The following is a 20,881-nucleotide window of genomic DNA, read 5'->3' as shown; positions in this document are numbered from 1 at the left end:
TGATTTCAAAACGATAGACTGACTAAGGCTTACTTTCAGCTCCCTTGTTGTTATTCCTGCCCCAGACACCCATGTCCTTTCCACCATCACTGTTGAGGTCCTTGGCTTTACCCTGCAAATCAACAGCATCGCCTACCAAACAGAAACAATTGTTTTCCGGGATCCCTTGGCTAACATGCACTTTCCTTACATCCCCGACAATCCCACCCCGATCCACATTGATCTCCCCAATCGCTTTATTTCCACCTCCAGGGTCTTTGTCTGACTCTGAGTCCGTAACCATCCACTCTCGCTATCACTTTACCTCTACCATCTCATCCTCAGTCTCCAAACTTTCTGGCTCACTCTGCCCCCCCACCCCACTCCCCACCTCCACCTCCTCCCCCCACCCCCCAACCCCCCCACCAATACTCACAATTCCTTTTGCCATGCTCACCCACACTCTATTCTCTCCAGAGGAGGGTGTCTTTGATTCCACAGGCAGCTACCTTGTAAGTTCACCTGGAAATCACCCCATATCCCTCTCTTACTTCCTTTTGAACCTTACTCCCTACTCCACCCATACTCCCTCCTCCCCCCGTGACTCATTCCTCCCCCGGGCTACTTCGCCCCTGTGAACTGCATTCACCCCACGAATTCCTACCCACCTACGAAGCCCTCCCACCGAGATTCGTTCTCCAATCAGACATTCTTCCCCCCTGTGAACTATTTCGCTTACACATTCCTTCCCCCTTGTACCTACTTGGTCAGTTGCCACCGTTTCCCCAATAAACTCCCCTCACCATGTACTTCCTCCCTGCCTCATAGCCTGCACCTCGCCCGCCCCCCGACAACATGGATTGCCCACTCCCAACCTCAACCCCTGATACCTTTGTTCCCACTATCCCAACCATTCCTCTCCTGAACACTTCCCTCTCCCAGACAAACCTAGACCTTCCATCCCACCACCCACTCGCCCATTATCCCTACATTTCCAACTCACTGCTGTACCTTCCTCTCTTTCCCCAAACACCCCGTGGCGATCATCCAAAGCAGCCCCTTTCCAGGTATTTGCTATCCAAAAGCAGCAGGCAGACATCAATGAACACCTCCCACATTCCCTGTGTTGCTGCGTGGCAGAGCCATGTCCATCAGAATCATTCCCTGCTACAATGCAAGTGCTCCTCCAGGGTCCAGTATCTGTAGAGCTGGAGCATTTTCTTCTCCTCAGGTGTCCGTGTTATGAGCAAGGCCCTCATGCTCAGTTCAGACTTTTAACAGTAAGTCCCGACTTCTGTACATCACACCTGTCAATACATATTGGGGGCCGGCATTGTTCCTGCTGACGTGGGTGACAAACCCAATGTGTCTGGAAGAATCCGGTGAGCAGGAAAGATGATGAGATGCTCATAAATTGAAATTAGGTTCCTGATATTGGACCCAGGGAAAGCCATTGACGGGTAGAGTGGACGATCGCAAATTGATTTCACCATAAAACCAAGTTTTCGCATTGTTGCTAGTTTGACGAGCCCCTGCCACCATGACAACTGATGACAAGTGTGGTGGAAAATTCTGTCCACTGTAAATAGTGATGCAGTCCACGTGGTTCCCCTGTAAAATGCTTGCCGGCTAAATGGGTAGTTCCACACTGCATGGGAAGCACTTTGAATGCTGACAACGTCCAGAAGAACACCTGCCAGATAGTGACTACCGCCCCAGGTATTCGTCACAAATACTTACTCACAGCTCAGGGATTCATTTCAAATGTGGCCAAGTCCCCAGAGATTAATTGCAAATACTGACACACTCCCCAATAAGTAATTGCAATCACCCATACATTCCCCGGGGGTTCCCCATAGTTTCTGACACAAGGCCCTCTCTTAATACTGATATATTCCCAAGTAAAATTCTGTTTATAATGCCACACAAAATCACAAATGCTCTGTAAACAGTGACATAAATTCCAGTGGCCCCGTCTAAGTACTGGCAAAACTCGTGTCGGCATCGTGCAAATACTGACGTAGGCAGGGATTAATGATAAATAGCGACACATTACCCAGAGATTCATTATGCACACTGCCAAACTCCCCAGGGATTAATGATAAATAGCGACACATTCCCCAGAGATTCATTATGCATACTGGCATACTCCCCAGGGATTTATGATAAATAGCGACAAATTCCCCAGAGATTCATTATGCACCCTGGCATACTCCCCAGGGATCAATGATAAATAACGACACATTCTCCAGAGGTTCTTTATAAACACTGGCACATTCCTCAGGAATTCATTAGATATAATGACGCAGCCCCCATGGGTTCATTATAAATATTGACAAACAGCCCAGGGATTCATGATATTTGCTGACACGCACGCGAAGGCTTCATTATAAATAATCAGACACTCCCCGGGGATACTTTTAAAAAATGTCACACTCCCCAGGGATTCATGATAAATATTAACATACTCTCCAGGGGTTCATTATAAATATTGACACACTCCCCAGGGATTCATTAAATATAGTGACACTTTCCAGAGGGATTCATTTTAAGCACTTTCACCAACACACCCCCTGCCCACAGGAATGCTTTTGAAACACTGACACACCCTCCGAGGTATCTCTGCTAATACCCACGTCCCTCTACACTCCCTCGTCTTTATTATAAACACTGGCACACGACCCTGTGGGTTCTTTATAATGATAATCACCTCTGGTATTTTTTACAATCACTCACGCAGTCCCAAGGGATTCAGTATAAACACTGACACACTACTCAGGAATTCGTGATAAATAGAGTAACAATAGCCAGGGATTGAACAGAAATACTAACAAACATCACTGGATTCATTATAAACACTGATAGACTTCCCAGAGAATCCTGATGAATACTGACACACTCCACAGGAATTCATTCCAAATACTGTCACGGTTACCTTGGTTTCACTATCAATATTTACAAACTTTGCGGGGATCCGATGTAAAGACTAAATAGCAATCTCCCTGTGGATTCACTGCAAATCCTGACACACTCCCCAGGGATCCATTACAAATCCTGTCACATTCCACAAGGATCCATTATAAATACTGACGCACTCCCCATGGCTTCAATATCAATACTGACACATTCCCCTGGGGTCCATAATAAATACTGACACACTCCCCACAGATTCATTATAAATACGGACGGGCTCCGGGGAATTCCGTGTGAATGCTGATAAACTCTGCAATGATTCAGTCTGAATACTGACACACTCCCCAGTGGTTTATTATAAATTCTAACACACTCCCCAAAGCTATGTTATGAATAATAAAATACTCTTCACAGATTCATTAACAATACTGACACACTGTCTACGAATTAATTTTAAATACTGTCACGCCTCCATCCAAACCTTGGATCCTTTATAAATGCTGACACACTCTCCAAGGATCCATACTAAATACTGACACACTCCCCACAGATTCATTATCAATACTAACGAGTTCCGGTGGAATTCCGTGTGGATGCTGAAAAACTCTGCAGTGATTCAATCTGGATACTTACACAATCCCCAGGTTTTCATAACAAATTCTCCTCAGGGTTTCATGTTAAATACTGAGAACCTCCCCATAAATTCGTTAGAGTTACTGACACACTCCCCGGGGAATAACTATCAATAGTGACACCTTCTCCATTTATTAATTATGAATACAGACACAATTCCCAGCGATTCTTTAACAACACTGACAAAGTCCCCAGGGATTAACTATAAACACTGACACAATATCCAGTTATTCGTTATCAATACGAGCACATTCGGCAAGGATGAATTGTAAACAATGCCACAATCCCCAGAGATGCATTATGAATACTGAATCAAATCCCAATGTTCAATTATAAATACTGACACACTAAACACTGAGTCATTATAATTATGTCAGTCACCCCAGGGATTCATTATAATTACTGGCACATTCCCCAGGGATTAATTACCAATACTGACACATTATTCGTGGAGTCAATATAAATGCTGACACACTAACCTAGGATTCATTATAAATACAGGTTATGTCCAAACACATTCATTGTATAACCTGATGGACTTCTCAGTTACTCATTATTAATACTGACACACTCTTCAGGAAAAAATTAAAATCAATTACACACTCCCCGCGATTCATGTTAAATACTGACAAGCTTGCCAGGGATCCATTAATAAAATCTAACACACTCGCCATTGATTCATTATATAAATACCGAAACACGATGTATTGGTCACTGTAAATATTAAAACACTAGCCAGGGATTCAGTAAAGATTCTGACCCACAAGGCAGGGATCCAGCATAAACACTGAAACACTCCCCATGGACGCATAATCTATACTGACATCACCACCCCGCCACCAACTCCCTTCCACACCGCCCAACACTCACCGCCCGCTTTCCCCCCCAACCCACCCCGCACCTGCAATGCCCCAGGGATTCATTAGTACTGTTGTAATCCTCCACAGGGTTTCATTATAATGACTGGCACATGAACATCACTTAGTTATAAATATGAACACATTCCCCAGGTGTTCTTTCTAAATACTGACACACTCCCCAGTGACGCTGAATCTGATAGGTCCAGTTCAGTCAGTGGAACGTTACAACAGACATAGAGAGTTAGAAACTTGAATTCACAGATGAGTGACATATGGCCCATAGTGTTTCTGTTGAATGATAACGTTGTCCAGCCTAATCTCAATTTTCTGTTCGTGGTCCTCATTTAACAGCAATTCAAGTGAACGACAAAACATTGCTTTTTTTTTGTTCTGCAAATGTTAGGAGGCTTTCTGCCTGGACCATCCTTTCTGCCAGTGTGTTCTAGACGGGATTGTTGTGGGTATGAGGAAATGGTGTACCTTGGAAGAACAGGATATTCCAATGGTAATTATGCAACAGAGACAGTCACACAGATCATTGATATTATCCCCACTCCCTCAAAAATTGGGAAATAGATGCCAGCAATGAGATGCGGAACCTAGAGGACAATAGCATTCAGAGTTCTGAAATGTAAGTTGAGGTTTTATAAATGCCAGGGGTAATGATTCAATTGGGAAATACTTATCCTGGATATTGTAGTCGAGCGAAATTGACATTTTATTGAACAGGTAGAAAAATAAATGAAGAAGACTGTGCTCTCCATCCTCTTTGGAGTCGTGTGGTGTAAAAGTGTGGTCTCTGAACTAGGTTTGCTGCCATGAACGATCACCTACCTGGATGAACAAGGCCAAACCTGAATTCTATGTGAAGGAACTGCATTTTACATGTCCTTTTAAAAGTAAAAACTTTTTGGATCAAGGGGAAATATGATGCAGCAGTGGATTAGATTTGATAAGGTAGAAAAATGAAGGGAGGCAGATTGCCGAATATTGTATCATTCAATGAGCCAGCGAAAGCAAGTGCAATAACTCATTCACAAGAAATATGAGCAGAGATGGGCCAGTCATTCCATCGAGTCTATTATGGCGTGAATAAGACCACGACAGTTCTGGTTGTAATCGTAAGTCCACTTCTTTGCTTGTCCAACGTAATTCTTGAGACCCTTGACGATCAAAATCTGCCTGAATGTGAATTGAATATATTTAATAACCCAGCCTCCACAACTCTTTGGGAAACTGAAATGCATAGGCTATCAAGCATTCAGGAAATAAATTTACATCATCTTTGTCCTAATTGGGAGACCACTTCATTTGAAACTGCCACCTTTTTCTAGAATCCCCCACGTGAGGCAACAGCCTCTCAGAATCCATACAGTCAAGCTCCTCTAATTCTCTGTTATTCTGAATTCTACTGTAGCAAGGTGGAAATGGTGGTAAAGGGACAGTGTGTACCATGTAACAACAAGTGGACATTTTTTTGGCGGCCGGGGTGGGGTCAAATGTTGATCTCTGGGAATGTAAAAGGAAAATGAAACCCTTGAGAAAGAAGTGGGAGAAGTGGCGCCCTCTACCTCGCACAGTCCTTAAAGCCTGCAGCTCAGAAGAAATGATGAAGAAAAGGAGTTTGAGCATTGATATAATTATGGAAGCCAGTATGGTCGGAACGGTGCAAATAGATACCGTTTAAGATCATTGAATGGCGAGTTAAGGAACGCTCAGGAACAAATCAAAGGTTTCTTACAGCAAATCAATAATGTCACAAAAGATCAGCTATATGCGGATCTAATAATCACTGTCAATTTAATAACATTTCTTTGACTCTAGTTAGCATGCCAAAGAAGAACTAAATTCTAGCACAGAAACAGAACAGAAAGATCTGTGTGTGATTCACAGGAAAGTACAGACCAACCATGATTTGTTGAAATTAGAAGATCTATCGGTAACTAATTGGACTAACAGTGACCACTTAACTCAATTGACAAAGAACTAAATTTCACCTTATTTGAATATATGTAGAATAAGAAGGTTGATTAATTCACATATAGTTTATCACAGATGTAAAAGTACTGTTAACGATACAGTGTTAGGAATAATGTTGAAATTCACTCTTCCAGCTGCAAACCATCAGCCGTATCTCCTGATTACCGCAAAAAGCATTAGACATGTGCTACAAAGGCCGTAAATAGTGTTAGGTATTTGAGGCAACGCTTGTAATGTAGCTTTGAACATCTCTGCGAGTGTCCTGGATAACTAGGACCCCATCCACAACCCTGGTGCGATGTCAGCAAGTAAGAGATACAGTGATATGTCCTTACAGTTTAAATATCCATGAAGGATCAGGATATGGATTCTCGCCATGCAATCCACACCAGGGAGATATTGAATTGTTCCTTATGTTTGTAGAGGAGATGGAGAGCAGTGCGTGTCTGCAACTGCAAAATCTTCCAGTTATGCAAATGAGGCCTGACGCCATGTTACGCAATCTACCTTTTCTATAGATCCACCTCTTGTGCTGCAAACAGAATATACGAAACCACGAAATTGAGACCTTGGAAAGGCAATTGTTTTTTGATGTATCAGACCCACTCTCGCAAAGCATAATGGGTGAATTACTTCCTAAATTTGGCTCTGGTGTATACCTGCTTTTCTCTGAGTTCCAAGAGAAAATAATTACATTACTGAATGACAGTGGCCGAACCCAGCATATATTATGGTTATTATCGGAATGAAAAACTGAAGCGGGGTAATTTATAGAAAATATTAAAAATGTCCATGATGGATGCAGTTATGGAATTGTTGATCAATGTTTGAGGTACATCCTTGGATAAGATTCGTGTCTCATGTTTTAACCAGAACCCAGTTGATCGCAGTGAATGGTTTAGTATTCCTAGCGATGGCAGAGAGAATATGGCGGATGAAGGCCCAACAGACGTTAGTGAATGAGCCTTTATCAACAATAGCTGGAGAAGCTGCTCTAAATGTGAATGATTCCCTGAGGAGACAGAATATCAGCCACTTTCTGAGTGGAGACGTTAGCCAGTCCTTCAGCGATAACTAGACGAAGTGCATTAACTTCTCAGACTGTCTGTTAGGGTAGGGCCGTTTGCATACACAGTCTCCAGAACTTTTAATGGTGGCATTAGCAAGTGCCTTGAAATACCGATGTCGTGTTGCCTGGGAAAATCCCAAACGTGTCCCCAGTGGATCTCTGGAAAATCCGGATGCGTTGGTATTGAATGAATCTTGGCTTTCAGGGAAAAAGATTCGCAGGTCATCCTGCACATTAGGTATCCATTCGTAACTACCTCCTTGGAGAGTTTTGTTTTCATTGACATTGCCGCTCCGATATTGGTGAGTAGTTAAGGAAGCATTCCACGTTCTGCCTCCTTGGGCTAATTCAAAGTCCATTGACCAAAAGTGTTTCAATTTGGATGAGATCTCAGATTTTTCTTCATATCGCCAACAATGTCACTGAAGTGAGCAGCTAATCGCTAAAAATAAGGCAGTGGAAGATGTAATTTGTAATGAGAATTAAGTCAAATTACATAGGCTTGATCAAGAAGCGCAAGCGTTAATTTCCCCACACTGTTCTGAATGAGAGTCTGGAGCTGATCCATCCAGGATATGGGAGCATGGAGAATTGGGTGGGGGTTGTGGTTGGGCGGGGCCATTGGGATGACGTGCGGTAACTGCGAGTGAGATGAACTATTCCTTTCCTATATTTTCAATCATAGACATTGAATCATCACAATGAATTTTTAATAACCTGCGAACTGTGAAAATCGAAGTCATTGTCCTCTGTGCTCACCACTCACCCCATACTTGGCATTCTGAATCCATCTGTCCAACTGGCGACTGTATGTTTTTCAACTAGACCGTATCCAACTTTCTTTTCATAATCAAGTTTGACAGAAGTTTATATTTTATTATTATTCATGTTCAGTATATGGGCGTCGGTGGCGAGCATTTATTTTCCATCCCTAATTGCCCTTGAGATGGTGGTGGTGAGCTGCCTTCTTGTGGTGTAGTTACACCCAGAGTGCTGTAAGTGAGGAAATTCCAGGACTTTGACTCAGCAGCACTGAAGGAGTGGCGATATTGCTCCAAATCAGAATGGTGAGTGGCTCGGAACGGAACTTCCAGTTAGTGGTGTTCCCATGTGCCTGCTGCCCTTTTCCTTCTAGGCAGTAGAGATGCTGGGTTTGGAAAGTGCAGCCTACAGACTTTTGTTAATTTCTTGCTGTGCAGCTTGTATATGGTACACTCTGCTACCAGTGATCGTTGGCGGTGGGGAGAGTGATGTTTTATGTATGTGGTCCCAATCAAGTGGACTGCTTAGCGCTGGACGTTGTTAATCTTCTTCAGCATTGTTGGAGGTTCACTTCTCTAGGTAACTGGAGAGTATTCCATCACACTCCTGACATTTGCTTTATAAATAATGGAAAGGATTTTGGGGGTGGGGGAGGTGGCGTGGGGGGTGGTGGCAGGAGGTGAGTTAATCGCCGCAGAATTCCTAATCACTCATCTGGTCTAGTAGCCCTTTTATTTATGCGACTCGTCCAGCTCAGTTTCTGGTAAATGCTAACCCCTGAATTTATACAGTAAATTTAACATCAAGGGGTTATGGTTGGATTCTCTCTTGATGGAGATGCTCATTGCCTGGCAATTGTGTGGCCCGAATGTTACTTGCCACGTCTCAGCCCTGGCCTTGACAGGGCCCAGGCCTTGTTGCATTTGGGCATGGACTGCCACGGCATCTGAGGAGAAGCACACATATCACGGCGATCACTAAGAATATCCATTTCCACCTCTGAATCCGTACCTGTGTCGAAGCTGTGCTGCAATATCCCTGCATGTGTTTGATGGGAAAGAGTGTCCCCATGCTGTAATGTCTTGGGAGAGCAAAACAAGAATGTTTGCTCTCCCCAATATCTTGCATTCCAAAGCGTTAATACCAGAACAGTTTATGCTTTGTCAGGCCTGTTTTTGCGAAACTCTATCTGGACATTACAGGATAATTGGTCTCTCACTGGAATCAAGGTTACAATGTTAATTCCTTTACGGGTATGGACTGACTGTTTCTATTGAACTACGTTAGGAATCACAGCTAGCCTGAATCGGCTGACTTTCAGAGTCAAGGGGGACCCTTGGGAAATAGCTGGAATCGACCGTCTGAGGCAAAAGGAAAACCCCAGTCGAATACCCCCATTTATAATAATAAATATATTTTATAAACCATCTTATCAATCGATCTGCAATCTCCAATACTTGTATAGGTACACCCCCTATTTTTCTGAAGCATCTTTAAAACTTGACCTGTGTCACATCCACATTGGCATTGTTCATATACGCTCTTTTCAGATTGCAGAACAAGACAATTAAACGGCACACGATCAAATAGATTTTGGACGTCGAGACAGTGAACATCACCTACACTATCCTCATCAATGTTTTTATTTTTTCATCAGCGGCCTCAATCAATTTTAGTGGATATGATGTTTCATCAAAATATGTGTCCTGCATTTCATATATTAATCGATTTTTCTCCCATATAATGATTTTTTAAAACCAGACGATAGCATCAAGAAATTGACCCATCAGCACTATTTTATTGACCCACTTGTAGTTACATGAATTACTTCTCTTTTTCTCTCTCTCCCTCTCCATCTTTAAATAATAGCATGTACAATTTACAACCCTTCAGTCCTCTGGCACTACTATGATTTTCATTTGTGAAGAAAAGACAGTAGTCAGTGTCTCGATTATATTTACCTACCTTGCCTCAGCAACATCCATACATAACGCACAGGCCTGGCAAATGGTCGGCTTCTTTGTGAAACAACAAGTTTGAAAGTGGTGAACTGAAGCTGTTTGTTCAGCGCCTTAATTAATGGCAGTCTCCATGGAGAATAATTGTGTGACTGGAGGCTTCTGCTCTGCTACTAATGCTGAAGACCTTTTATTCTGTTATTCCGTATTGTCAACGGGAACATCATCTCCATCACAGGAATCAGCGGGTCAAGAGATGAGGGTGAGGAGAGATCCGAATCTAAGGACAATAAATTTCTATTTGGCTAATAAGAATAGAGATCTATCCTATTGGTTTATAAATGTGTCTTATGATTCTCCATGTACTACATTGGAATCTTGGAACTTTTATGCACTTAAGTTGATTCAACACTTGTACTGTTCCATCTTGGCAATTGTTAACGTCCCTGGTAAATTTCTAACAAGCTCTTTATTCTCTAAGCAATGCTTACTGTTCCTCTCAATTACTCTTCACTCCTTATTGCTGCTGTTGATCCTGCTGATCTCTGTCTCGAGTTATTAACTTTGCAAACCATTGCTAACTGCATTAAAATTCATTTAATTTACATCCTCATCTTCAAATCTGCTGGTGCTCATTTTAAACTGTGTTACCAATTATTAGATCGGTAAACCACGATCAGTGGCGTTACCCATTTTTATTTATCTATCGCGACGATGGATGTCATTGTTTCCTGTCCAGGTCACAAACTCTATTCTCTATAACTGGACTCACTTACATCCCTGGCCATTACCTCAGGGTGAACAACGATTTTTGCAACCTCAGTGAACGATTTAACGCTGAAATGGATTCCAAAACCAGATCATCTCTGTTACCAATCCTCTCTGCTATCACCTCAATAACATTGTCCTCTATCTCAGCCTCCCTGCTGCATTAACTGGCCATGGTTATATCCAGATTCAGGTATTCCAATGCCATGCTAGACAACCTCCTTGCCACAACACACATGAGCTTCAGTTCGACAAAATCAAAGCTGCCCATACCCTAACAGACACCAGCCCCCATTCGCCCCCTAATCCTATAAAACCTGATCCACATTAATTCCTGGTCTGGCAGCAATTGAATCTTTACATCTTCATTCATGTATTAAAATTCCTCCATGAAGTCGATCCTAAATTTGAGCCAATTCGTCTGTATCTCAGAAAATTATTTCCATTTATTTGTTCATGCAGCACTTTTTCTAAAGTGTATTTCTTTATTCCTGTGCCATTCTCCGGCTATTATTTGGGTATCATAGAGCTACTGGTGCCAGCGCTCTAAAGATCAGAAACCTTGAAGTGCCACTGATCGCCATTGCCGTTGGCCAGAATGTGATGAAACACATTTGGAAAGGTATTCAGCGCCTTTGAACTGCTGAAACTTGGTCCGTGCAAGTCCAGGTAAAAAGTGCAGGATGGAGCTTAAGAAAATAATTAGGAGAGCAAAGAGGGGACATGAGAAAGATCTGGCTGCTAAAAGTAGGGAAAACCCCAATGTATTCTATCAGCATATCAATGGGAAGAGGATAAACAGTGAAGGAGGGGCACATCTATGGTTGCATCCAGAAGACATCGGTAGAGTGGTGAACGAATACTTCACATTCGTATTCACCCAAGAGAGAGTGGATAAAGGTATCGAGCACGAGCATTCAGTCTTCGAAGTTCTTGAGCAAATTGATGGAGGGAGTGAAAAGGTTTTGGAGATGTTTGCAGGCTTTAAAGTGGACAAATCTCCAGGTCAGAATGATTGTGTCCCAGACTGCTAACGGGGGCAAGGGAGGATATCGCATGGGTTCTGACCAAAATTTGCAATTCCTCTCTGGCCACGGGGGAGGTGTCAGAGGACTGGAGAACAGCTAATGTGGTTCCATTCTCTGATATCATCTAATTCCCTACGTCAATCCTCACGAAGCAGGTTCTGAAACAAAACACGTTTGAGGGAATTGCGTACAACAGGCATGCTTTCACTGTAAAGGGTTTATTTTTCTCCTTTCCGGCTGACAGGTGTCCTGGGCTCGTTCCGGCTCGGTTCCACAGTAAGCGAGCTGAACATACACCTCGGGGAACTGTCGATGAACTTTAATTGTCAGCTTCATCTTTTGGGCAAGATGCTGACAAGCAATCCATTGCTCACAGTGGGATAGACGTGTGCAGCAGCTCTATTGTCCCAGTCTCGAAAGTTTGCTGCATGTGCACCAACAGTTTGTGCTCCTGATGAAATTCAAAGGCAGCGTCCGATCACTGGACAGCTCAGCTCTGTCCATGAGTTACACAGTTTAATGGGCACAGTACCAGTGTAATTTCCTGGATTTTTTTCCGTTAGGATCTGTCCACTTTGCTCACTTAAAATTTGTTGAACGTCGTCCTCCATTTGGGATAAAACAAGGACTGCTGGAACATTGATTGTCAGTTACCCAAAGCAGAGAATCAAGGTTCTCTTAAAATTCTCCAACTGAATGTCGGACTCATCCTTATGAAAGTAAGGGTTATTATATCATACCAAAATGTATTGCAGCATGTAATCTATATTATCTTAATGAGCATGCACTGTATATCTATATTGCTACATCAAACACTAATGCATTACAACCTGCGTATCAAACGCTTGGTGAATCACTCCGCTGCACATAAGGCAATGTCAGAAATTATTATTTCTGAAATCTTCAGAATAATTGTCAAAAGTGAGATTTATTTTGAAACGCCAGGAACAATCACTCAACATGGTGGCAACAAATGTTTCAAGTAGGACTCACCGCTTATGAATGACATAAATAGTGAACTGGTTATGGAAATTCAGTATGAAATGGCGCCCCGAAAAAACTGTTAAGCGTTCGAATAAAATGTCTGCCGCTGTAGCAATGACGCACATCTCCAGGCTCTGCTGAAATTGGATGCACGAAATGTTCCAGATACTGAAGCAAAATGCAAATTGATATATTGCGCTTTTCTGAAAGATATTAGCAATGGAGAGCAAATCAGCTATCTCCTTGACAAAAACAGAAACAGAAATACCTGGAAAAACTCAGCAGGTCTGGCAGCATCGGCGGAGAAGAGCATAGTTGATGTTTCGAGTCCTCATGACCCTTCAACAGAACTAAGTAAAATAGGGAAGGGGTGAAATATAAGCTGGTTTGGGGGTCGTGGGGTTGGGACAAGTGGAGCTCGGTAGAGGGCCAGTGATACGTGGCGATAAGCAAAAGATGCCACAGACAAAGGGTCAAAAAATAGTTGAAGGTGGTGATCTTATCTAAGCAATGTGCTAATTAAGGGTAGAAAGCAGGACAAACAAGGTACAGATAGTTCTAGAGGGGGTGGGGTGGGGGGAAGGAATACTAAAATGGTTAAAATGTAGAGATAAAACAATGGGTGGAAATACATTTAAAAATAATGGAAATAGGTGGGAAAAGAAAAATCTATATAAATTATTGGAAAAAACAAGGAGGCGGAAGAAACGGAAAGTGGGTGGGGATGGAGGAGGGAGTTCATGTTCTAAAATTGTTGAGCTCAAAATTCAGCCCAGAAGGCTGTAAAGTGCCTAGTCGGAAGATGAGGTGCTGTTCCTCGAGTTTGTGTTGAGGTTCACTGGAACAATGCAGCAGGCCAAGGACAGACATGTGGTCATGAGAGCAGGGTTGAGTGTTGAAATGGTAAGCTACAGGGAGTTCAGGGTAATGCTTGCGGACACACCAAAGGTGTTCTGCACAGCGGTCACCCAGTCTGCGTTTGGTCTCTCCAATGTAGAGGAAACCCCATTGGAAGCAACGAATGTAGTAGACTAAGTTGAGGGAAGTGCAAGTGAAATGCTGCTTCTTTTGAAATGAGTGTTCGGGCCCTTGGACAGTGAGGAGAGGGGATGTGAAGGGGCAGGTGTTGCATCTTCTGAGGTTGCATGGGTAGGTTCCATGCAAGGTGGTTGAGGAGTAGGGGTGATGGAGGAGTGGACCAGGATGTAACGGAGGGAAAGATCCCTACGGAATTCCGCCAGGGAAGGTGAAGGGAAGATGTATTTGGTGGTGGCATCATGCTGGAGTTGGCGGAAATGGTGGAGGATGATCCTTTTAATGCGGAGGCTGGTGGGGTGATAAGTGAGGACAAGGGGGGCCATATCATGTTTCTGGGAGGGAGGAGAAGGCGTGAGGGCGGAGGATGCACGTTAGATGGGCCGGACACGGTTGAGGGCCCTTTCAACCATCGTGGGTGAAAAACCTCGGTTAAGGAAGAAGGAGGACATTTCAGAGGAACTGTTTTTGAAAGTGGCATCATCAGAACAGGTGCGACGGAGGCAAATGAACTGAGAGAATGGGATGGAGTCCTTACAGGAAGCGGGGTGTGAGGAACTGTAGTCGAGGTTGCTGTGGGAGTCGGTAGACTTGTAATGGATATTGGTGGACAGTCCATCAACAAAAATTAAGACAGAGTGGTCAAGGAAATGAAGGGAAGTGTCACAGATGGACCATGTGAAAATGATGGAGAGGTGGAAATTAGAAGCAAAATTAATATTTTTTTTCCCTTCCCGACGAGAGCATGTAGCAGCACCAAAGTAATCATCGATGTAGCAGAGAAAAAGTTGTGGGAGGGGGCCGGATTAGGACTGGAACATGGAATGTTCCACATACCCCATTAAGATACAGGTATTATTGAGGCCCATGCAGGTACACATAGCCTTCTATTTGGAGGAAGTGAGGGGAGTTAAAGGAGAAATTGTTCCGTGTGAGAACATGTTCAGCCAGGCGGAGGAGAGTAGTGGTGGATGAGGATTATTCGGGCCTCTGTTTGGGAAAGAAGCGGAAAGCCATCAGACCATCCCCGTGGGATGTCCATGGTGAAGAGGAGGTGGTTGGGGCCAGGGAACTGGAAATTGTTGATGTGACGTAAGGTGTCAGATGAATCACGGATGTAGGTGCAAAGGGACTGGACAACGGGACAGAGAAGGGAGTCAAGATAGCGAGAAATGAGTTCCTTGTGGCAGGAACAGGCTGACACGTTCGGTCTGCTGGGACAGTTCTGTTTGTGGTTTCTGGGTAGGAGGTAGAAGCAGGCCGTCCGGGGTTGGGCGACTATCAGATTGGATGCTGTAGAAGGAATACGTCCAGAGGAGATGAGGTCAGTGACAGTCCTGGAAACAATGGCTTGATGTTCAGTGGTGGGGTCATGGTCCAGGGAAAGTTAGGTGGAAGTGTCTACATGTTGACGCTCAACCTCCGCGAGGTAGAGGTCAGTGCGCCAGACAACAACAGCACCACCATTGTCAGCGGGTTTGATGACAATGTTAGGGTTGGACCTGAGAGAACGGGGTGCAGTAATTTCAGAGAGAGACAGGTTAGAATGGGTGAGAGGCGCAGAGAAATTGAGACGACCAATGTCACACCGACAGTTCTCAATAAAACGATCAAGAGAAGGTAAGAATCCAGAGGGAGCGATCCAGGTGGAGGGAGAATATAGAAGGTGGGTAAAAGGATCCGTTGAACGGGGAGAGGACTCCTGCCCAAAAAAGTGAGCACGGAGACGAAAACAGTGGAAGAAGAGTTCAGGATCGGACCGAGCCCGAAATTCATTGAGATGAGGGCATAAGGGTATGATACTAAGTCCTTTGCTGAGCACTGAACGTTCAGCATCGGAGAGGGGAAGGTCAGGGGTTATAGTGAATACCCGGCCGGGGCTGGGATTGGAAGATGGGATGGTAACAGAGGGACAGCCAGGGGTGGAGTGTCCTGGATGGGTGTTGGTGTGGATGAGTTGTTGGATCTTGCGTTCCTTAGCACCTGAGAGAAAGATAAAAAGTTTCTTGTTGAGGCATCGGATGAGACGAAGAATAAAATGAAACTGGGGGGCACACGCAGCTTTGAAAAAGGGTGCAGCGGTGCTGCTGGAGGGAGATGTCGAGTGTGTTCATATGGCGGCGCATGGCACTGAGTGTGGATCACAGAATGCGATGGGAACAGCAGTCCGATCAGCATTGTATGTCCCGGAGATACCTGTAATCCTGGGTGGGTTCAAACATGAGGAATGGAAATTCAGTTGCAATCCACGTGGGGTAAGTTGGAGACGCAGACAGTCACTAAGAAAGGAAATGTGGCTGTGAAAGCGGGTTTTAGTAAACACCTTGTCAAACACCAGGAGAGAAATGGGAAGCAATGAAGGTGAACAAGGCAAAAGAGAGATTCGAAAATCCTGACGGAGAGTAGAACAAAAATTCTTCGAGGTAGGCATTTCTTGAAGAGAACTGCAGTCAATTAAACACAGAGATAAAAGCAAAGAACTGCAGATGCTGGAAATCCAAAACAAAAACAGAGACAGAAATACCTGGAGAAACTCAGCAGGTCTGGCAGCATCGGCGGAGAAGAGCACAGTTGAAGTTTCGAGTCCTCATGACCCTTCAACAGAACTAAGTAAAAATAGGAAAGGGGTGAAATATAAGCTGGTTTAAGGGGGGAGGGGGTGTGGGGTGGGGTTGTTGGGACAAGAAGTCAGTGATAGGTGGAGATAACCAAAAGATGTCACAGACAAAAGGATAAAGAGGTGTTGAAGGTGGTGATATTACCTAAAGGAATGTGCTAAATAAGTGTAGAAAGCTGGACAAACAAGGTACTGATAGCTCTACTAGGGGTGGGGTGGTCTCTTTGAGATGGAAATATAGCAGACCTCTAGTTTGGAGGATGGTGCAGGTTTCTGAAGTCAGGAATTGTTCGGACTCGTGCTTTACAAACCGAACACAAGAACATACCCCCTCCCCTGCCCGGCAACAATCGCACGCTCCCCCAGCTTCTGGCATGCCTCTCTGTCCCAGTTCCTGATTTTAAATGCATTATTTTGGTGTATATTGCATTTTATCCTTTTAATATCAACTTGTTTCATTTCACTCTTCTCTCCATCTTTCAGGTGTCCAGTCATTTTACCAGTGACACTCCGTCTTCCTGAATTATTTTACTATCCTTCTCATTGTTTATTAATATTTCTCACTTTCTAAACATCTGAAATATTTACAAGTACACGTGTGTGAGTACGCCCAAGGCCTTAAAACATTTAAGAAGAGCAGTGGGGCCAACACCGAACCTGGGATCACTGTTGGACACTTCTTCGTAATCTGAAAAAGACACAACCATTCTCCCCTGCTCTCTGCCTTCTGTCGCGAAACTAATTTCAATGCCTGGCTGTTATCAGCCTTTAATCCCATGTGTTTCAATGTTGGTTACAAGTCTGTTATATGGCACATTATAAAGCAGACTTTGAAAGGCCAGGACAATTGGCAATGTCTGTCAGGAGTAATCTTGCGTCATCAACTTGAACCGAACTTAATGATTTAATTCAGCCGACACAGTCTGTATTGGTTCTTTTGAAGATCAAAAATTGTCCCTTTCTCTGGCTCTCGCCTGATCCCTGTATTCTTCTCCTTTCATAGGTTTGTCAATTTCCCGTTAAATAGGTACATAATGAATTTCCACAATCCTATCAGCCAGTGGATTCCTAATCCAACGCACTCACTAAGGTAAAACGATTTCCCTCATATTACATTTTTATATCAATCACCTTGAATCTGTGCCCTTTGGCAATCGAACTCTGAGCGAATGAAACAGATTCTCTCCATTTAAATGATTTCACCGCTCATAATTCTAAATACCTCCATCCAGTTTCCTCCTAATATCCTCTGCTCTATGGAGAACAAGCCCAGCTTCTCCACATCATACAAGCACCTATAAAATCCCTCATATCGGGAATAATTCTAATAATACGCATCTGTGCCCCCGCAAGTTTTTCACATCCTTCCTGAAATTTGTAACCCAGCTTGGCACACAAAACGCCAGGTGGAATCAAATTGGGCCTTGATTCAGGTTCTCCATAACTTCCTGTACTTTGTAATCTGTGTCTCAATTATAAAGCCCAGAATTCCACCTACTTCACTAGCTCCTTTATTATCCGGCCCTGTTAACTTCGGAGCTTTGATCACTATTACTGCAGGTCTCTCTGTTCTTGCACTCCCCATTAATATTCACAATTTAACTTGTTTTGTATCTCCATCTTCATCCTCCCAAAATGACATATCTGAAACACCTTTCATTCAAATTAAATATTGGGTAGGCTGGATCTTTGTTTTAAATCCCCACCACAAACCCTGTCCCCCAACTCCATCCCTCTCCCGGTAACTGTTTCAGGCTGAACCACACTATTCCAAAATTGGTGTCATACATTCAGACTATCACTAAGATGGCCTATTTCCACTTCAGTAACATCGCCCGACTGTTATTCATTAAATAAATACAGCACTGAAGTGGTTAAAGCATTCCTGCTCAGGAAACTTCAATAGAGAACAGGATCTAAGGAGAAATTATTCCCAATTTCTCCTCTATCCGTAACACATCTATCACGCCTGGCTCCTGTCCACACGTGTTCCCCCATCACTACTCACTTCATCCATCACCACGGTTTACCCCGATACCCCATCACTGCTGGTTAGCACCATCACCTCTGTCGCCCCTGTCATTTCTACCTCGCCTCTCTGCGACCAGTTCTTCTTCTTTGTTTCATGCCAATGTATCAAAGAAATATCTCATTAGTTCTTTCATGTCCATTTATCACAATACATCACAGGGTTCTGGTGCACCTCTCAATAACTTTTGATCAAGCTGGTAACGTTGCCCCCAGCCTGATGTAAAATGCCAATGTGTATTTCCCTTCCTGACAGTTAACACATTCACGATTGTGATCCACAAGTGCAAAAGTTGTGGTCTCTCCAAATGTCTCACTTGTTAACTAAAGGTCATGTCAGTGGCCGATCTACTGGTCGTTATATTCGGCCTGATATTGAGAGATATTCCGACTGTTTATTCGGAACAGTTTTATTTCCTGAAGTCCATCCCCCTGTGTAACATCCATTCCATCCCGTTTTCTGCAGCCGCTGCCTGTTCTGTCTTAACCTTCACCTTTGACCAATTTGTGGCCGTTTGTTGCCAGAAGCTGAAAGATAAATATGCCAATTAGGAAACAGCAGCTGTGATGCTGGGAACTGTGGCTGTGATGAACTGTTTAAAAAACAAATTCTGGTCAGTTGTGTTAACGGGTGGGTATCAACTATTGAACACCCCTTGGTTTTGTGGGGTAACAATTTAAGTTCTGGAATCTCTGCATTGGACCATAGTCGAATGACTCCACAACATTTTAACCCCGGGTGTGCCGTTGACCTGATATTGCTGCTCAACGTTTTCACTGTCAGACACATTTTAGTGACCAAGACAGCCCACATGAGACTGCGGGCTCACAGCAGTGGCGAGAGTTGCAGAGATGGAGAGTCTCAGGAAATCAATAATTTTACTGCTTCTTATGTTGGGAAATTTCTTCCTGTTATGGGCAATGCTAATGGTTTATTCTAAATGGGGGAGTATGAAAATTTCGGGTATTATTCTGTGCTTCTACATTCTTTTGTCCAGGATATGGCCTTCATGTTGAACCTGCTGTGTTCCTGCACAGGCACTGCGGTGTTTGCCATGACCCCCTACTAAGGTCAGAGACCAAGAGTGTGCTGAAATATGCGTTTACTACAATTCTTCAATTCATTAAATGAAGTGAAGATCTTAATTACAGACTTCCCAGGCTTCTCTCGTTTTAACTGATATTTACAGCGGGCGTACAGACTTTCACTTGGGGAAATGAATCAGTCAGAATTTCCTGACATTTCTCAATTAATTTCATATTTCCAGCGGGATTAGCGGGTGGGTGTGGAGGGAAAGAATGCCACCACCTACACCTTTCCCGTCCCATTGGTTGGTTCCATCTGACGACCACCATGTTACATTATGACAGCATCGACCTTGTTCACCGTGAAAAAAAAATACGGGAAAAGATGGAGAGAGACAGAGGGAAGAGGCAGAAAAGGAGAGACAGAAACACAGGCGGAGAGAGAGTCAGCGAGAACGAGAGACAGAGGGAGAGAGGCAGGTATAGATGTACAGTGATAAAGATAGTCAAGTAGAGATAGAGAGATTGAAATAAAGAAGGGAACGAAATAAAGAGCGAGAGGAATAGGGGAATGGAGAGATGACGAATTGGAATGGTGATAGACACAGGCAGAGAGACACAGAGCGAGAGAGAGGGAGAGAGAGGCAGGGATAAAGGGAGAGAGAGAGAATGAGAGAGATACAAAGACAGAGGGATTGTCAGAGAGAGGGAGAGGCAAAGAAAGAGATAACGAGTTGCCAAGAAAGTTGAAAAGATGGGGAGAGTGAGAGAGAGGGACTCCGACAGACAGAGATGTAAAGAGGCAAAGGGAAAATAGAAAGAGAGAGTTAGACGGAGAGAGAGAGAGAGATAGAGAGTGTGTGTGTGAGAGGGAGAGAGAGAGAGACAGGGAAAACAATGGAGGGAGAGAGAAAGGAAGAGAGTGAATAAAGTGACATAATAATATGAAGCGAGAGAGAGATGGGAGGGAGACAGAGAGAGAGAGAAAGGGAGAGATACAGAGTGAGAAGGGGAAAGAGACACAGAGAAGCGAGGCGCAGGTATAGAAATAGAGGAGATAGGGGAGGAGAGATGTAGAGAGAGAGAGAGAGACAGAGAGAGACAGCGAGAGACAGCGAGAGGGAGAGGGAGAGCGAGATACAAATAGACACAGGTCAGAGTTTTCCGTGTCCGTTGCTGTCGGGTGTGACATTAGGCCTGAGGTGACAAAATGGCAGGAAGTTCAAAAATCACTTCACGCC

The sequence above is a fragment of the Cetorhinus maximus genome, unplaced genomic scaffold, assembly GCF_964194155.1.
Source record: "Cetorhinus maximus unplaced genomic scaffold, sCetMax3.hap1.1 HAP1_SCAFFOLD_557, whole genome shotgun sequence".
NCBI lineage: Eukaryota > Metazoa > Chordata > Chondrichthyes > Lamniformes > Cetorhinidae > Cetorhinus > Cetorhinus maximus.
Note: the sequence above shows the minus strand (reverse complement) of the source record.